A 4,819-nucleotide genomic window follows, 5' to 3' on the forward strand; every position below is an offset into this window, starting at 1 on the left:
AAGCCATTAACTTGACACTGTAATTTATTTGCCTATGAGAGTATCTCAGACATCACAAATTACAGACATGAAGTGTGCTGTGAAGAGCACAGCGGCCCTGAACTCTTAAGACATCCTAGAAACATAATGGATAGGCTGGTCTGTTATGATTATGGTAAATAAAGGGTTTGGTTTGCTCTGGGAAAGCAAGCAGAAGTTATAACTACCAGCTGGCATAATCAACTTCTTCACAGACTGCCCCGAAGGAGGAAGTTTGATACCTTCTTGCCTTGTTTGAAATCTTAGTGTTAAGTTCCTCTGTAGACTCCCAGAAGAGTTTTAGCCTATGGGAAAAAGACATGAAGTGAATTATTTTTCACAAATCTAACCCTAAGCACAATTATGTTTATATTAAATTTATATTATAAATTATATAATATATATAAATATATTATATTAAAATTATATGTTTGCTCAAGAGAAGAGGTTATTGAGAATTAGTCAAGCACGAGGGCAGGTGTGCCTTTAGATGATAAGTGTGGCTTCACTGCTATTGCCACTTGGCATCCAATTCTGACATTGCCATCCATTCATGAGAGACACACATCTTATCTTTTATAAGGTTGGGTTATACACAAGGTGGGTTAGACATTCCCCCAAGGCTGGGAGATGGTGCCCCAGGAGCACCTGAACTCCTAGACCCATCTTCAAGCTTCATGTCTTTATTTTATCACAGAGCTGTCAGTCCTCAAAGATCACCAACTCTAGAAGGGCCACCCCAAGCAGGAAACCGCCTGACCAAAAGTAACACAATCATGATTTTTTTATGCATGATTACAACTCATCTTCACATTATTATTATTTAAACTGTTTGATAATACAGCCTTATGTTTTTCTGAGTTAAGATATTTATTAGTGTTGGGGCGCCTGGCTGGCTCAGTCGTTAAGCATCTGCCTTCGGCTCGGGTCATGGTCCCAGGGTCCTGGGATCGAGCCCCGCATCGGGCTCCCGGCTCCGCGGGAAGCCTGCTTCTCCCTCCCCCGCTTGTGTTCCCTCTCTTGCTGTGTCTCTCTCTGTCAAATAAATAAAATCTTTAAAAAAAAAAAAGATATTTATTAGTGTTGGCCGCCATGGCCAGCCAGTTGCAGGGTATCTAGCAGCTGCTGCAGGCCGAGAAGCAGGCCACCGAGCAGGTGTCAGAGGCCCCCAAGCCAAAGAACTGGAGGCTGAAGCAGGCCAAAGAAGAAGCTCAGGCTGAAATTGAACAATACCACCTGCAAAGAGAGAAGGAGTTCAAGGCCAAGGAAGCTGCGGCTCTGGGATCCCATGGCAGCTGCAGCACCGAAGTGGAGAAGGAGACCCAGGAGAAGATGACCATCCTCCAGGCCTACTTCCAGCAGAACAGGGATGAAGTTCTGGATAACCTGCTGGCCTTTGTCTGTGACATCTAGCCAGAAATCCATGAAAACTACCGTATAAATGGATAGGGGAAGAAGGAGCAGCTCTGCATGCAGATTGGCATGCTAGATGCCTTCATGGAATACGAAGCTTCAGCAAATCTTGAGTAGTTACATCCTTGTGAAAAGGCATTAAGTTATTTCTGTATATTATGTAGTAGGTCCCTTCACTTCTTGGAGAATAGCAAATCTAGCTTCTTTGTACAAACGTAGAGCTTATCCAAAGATTTTCTCCTTTTACCTCATATTTCTTAGAAATTTAATGTGTATATGTTGTCTGTTTTCCTAGGCCTTTTAGCTCAAGCAACATATGTATCAGTACTTTTTCTTTCTTAGATGTAGTAAAAAAAAAAAATTCTGTTTAAAGAAAGACGGGGATTAAATTTTTTTTTTCCCCTAAAGCTTTCTTGAAGGTCAGGGGCTTTCTCTATGAAAAAGTAGTAAATAGTTACTGTAACTTGTGTGAAGCAGCAGCCGGCCTTAAGTCGTCCTTTCGGCTAAGGGTGGAACAGCGAATACTAGTATATATTGTTCGGGCTGCTCTTAGTTTATCTTATTAATCAAAATTATTAGATGATAGAATTCAAGAACTTGTATACATGTTCTTACTTGGTGTACTGATAATCGTTTGAAAGTAAAGACTTTGTCATGCAAAAAAAAAAAGATATTTATTAGTGTTTATACAAACAAGTGGCAACTACTAATTCAAAAATAGGGTTTTTTTCCTCAATATGAGTACATTCTTGAATGGGATTCTATTTGAATAAGAATTCCATACAAATAGAATACATAACACAAGAAAGCAAGGAAGGATTTTACATTACATTGAACAGACATTCAGTTGGTTCAATCATGGTGAGTTACCCTTGCAACCAAATACTCTTTATTACATATATTGTAGTCAGTTCAGTATATGTCAACAATCACACTCTTTTAACATTTAGTAGCATGAAGCACACTTAACACATTTCCAAAGGGAAATGTGATATAGTCTTCATTTCAAAAGTGCAGAAGTGATTGAATGATTGCTCTTTAATGTTCCAACTAATGCTTCCATTGCCTCATCAAGGCCAACGCCTCTGGTTGCTGAAGTTTTGAATAGTTGTCATTTTCGGTCCTTCCATACAAGTAACGCAAGTAAACTTGCCAAATCTGAGAGAGTCATGGCCTGTTCCGTGTCCTGTTTACTTGCAAACACCACTAAAATGGCTTTTCTCAGCTCTTCTTCCTCCAATATGGCAACTAACTCTCATTTGGAAATGCCAGTCCAGTCTCCATCACAACTACCTACTCAGAAATGATTGCATCTGTGTTTGAATAATAACATCCCCAATATGGTCTGATACTTGTCTGTCCTCCTAAATCCCAGACTTGGAATCTAAGGCTCTCGTATGTTACCGTGTCAGCTTTAAATCCGATGGTAGGAATAGTAGCAACGACTTCTCCAACCTGTAATCTATACAAAATTGTAGTTTTTCCTGCTCCATGTACTCCCACTCCGGCGCTGGTTCCACCTCTGTGACTGGCTCCGGCTCCAGCTCTGACGTGGTTTCCTGAGAAGTCAGGTATGCCAGCACCTTCCATGTCAGAACGGCCAATACAGCCTTATTTTGACTTACAAGTCACAGAGGTATTCTTTCAGATTAACCAATTCTACCTTTATTTCAGCTCAAAATATATATTTTTTAATTTAGGATAAAATAAGTAGCATCAAGTACCACATAACTCCATTCTAGGGGCTGACATGAATAACCAAATTTTTATTTTATCCTGTATCTTCAGAAATCACCCAGCCACATGAACACTTTAAAACAACAACCTTCAAAAATTAAATAAATGCATAAATAAACAAATAAAGCAACCTTTTACTGGAGATGAATGCACCAATGTATATAATATGGTGGGGTTACAATGATTTCTATTTTATTCTTAATGCTTTTCTGTATTTTCCAATTTTCTAGAGTATAAAGAAAAGTTGTTATTGAAACTGTAACTATCTTTTGAAAATATACACATTTAATAATACAAAATTACTATTATGTGGAACATTCTAAAAAAAAAAAAAAAAGATAAAGCTCCAGCCAGCCCCATGTTTCCATTCTATATATCAAAACCACTTAGAAGATGCCCCGTACACAAGTGCTCTGAGACCTCCTCAGGCAGTGGTTAAGTAAAAAACTTTAATTCACCAATTACAACAGGAAAAACTGAATTATAGGATAGTTGATTTGTCCAAGATGCACAGGGACTCTTGGGCACCCCTGGGAAAAAAACACATGGTTAACTCCTATCATTGTGACCACTCCACATTTTGCTCCAAGACTCTCTGCATTATTCAAGAGAGGGTATGGTATGGAACCACACTGAAAAATTCTTGACTTCCCCATCGGTTTTCCTTCCTTTTTCTTCTTCATAAATTGAAGTTTGCCTTTGTCATAATTATGCAACCAACAGAAAGACTTTTAAAAAGCTGTGTTATAAAAAGTACTGCTGCAGGGCACGTGAGTGGCACAGTCGGTTGATCGTGGGACTCGGTTTCAGCTGGGGTCATGATCTCAGTGTCCTGATCTCAGGGTCCTTAGATCGAGCCCTATAGAGGGCTCTGCACTCAGCATGGAGTCTGCTTGGAATTCTCTCTCTCTCTCCCTCTCCCTCTGCCCCTCCTGCTTGTGTTCTCTCTCTCTCTCTCAAATAAATAGATAAATCTTTAAGGAAAAAAAAAGTGTTGCTGCTTTTGTTCCTCAGACCATCAAATAATAAGTCTGATATTTTCATTGAATTGGCAATTAGTTTGACTTGTTTCCAAATTGGCTTTTTTTGTCCTTCGGTATCACATAGAAACAACTTTAATCTAAAAGTCACTCGCAACTAAATGTAAGATTATTGATGTAGCTGCTCAGGAAACCCAAAAATTGATATCCTGATGAAAAAGATTCATGCATTTTTACAAGAATAGGTAGCACTTAGAGAGCATTTAGTATGTGCCAAGCGATATTAGCACTTTACATGTGTTAAATCATTTAATCCCTGTAACAACCCAAGGAAAACGCATATCATTATCCTCATTTTAAAGAGAAAAAAACTGAGACATAGAGCAATTAAATAATAGCTAATTAGTAAAGGAGCAAAGAATTGATCTGAGGCAGTCTTGGTCTAAGACCTACGCTCTTAAACACTTCCAATGAGCTGGAACTGCACCACCACACTGCAAACAATGCTTTGGTTTATTAATCTTGTCACACTGTCTAATGTAGTGATCAGGACCATGGGCTGTGGTGTTCATGCCCAGTCTGCCACTTACTAGCTGAGTATCCTTAGACAAATTACTTTATTACATAAATATCTTTGCTTCATTTTCCTTAATTTAATACCAAACTTTTAC

The 4,819-nt window shown here is 38.9% G+C and overlaps 2 pseudogenes; one reads left to right on the forward strand and one right to left on the reverse strand.

The window, feature by feature from the left end:
* Nucleotides 1-1,110: 1,110 nt before the first annotated feature.
* On the forward strand, nt 1,111-1,467 carry LOC110584181 (annotated as a pseudogene).
* A 964-nt stretch (nt 1,468-2,431) lies between these two features.
* Nucleotides 2,432-4,503, reverse strand: LOC110584142 (annotated as a pseudogene).
* Nucleotides 4,504-4,819: the final 316 nt, after the last annotated feature.

The sequence above is a fragment of the Neomonachus schauinslandi genome, chromosome 2 (genome assembly GCF_002201575.2).
Source record: "Neomonachus schauinslandi chromosome 2, ASM220157v2, whole genome shotgun sequence".
NCBI classification, from domain to species: Eukaryota; Metazoa; Chordata; class Mammalia; order Carnivora; family Phocidae; genus Neomonachus; species Neomonachus schauinslandi.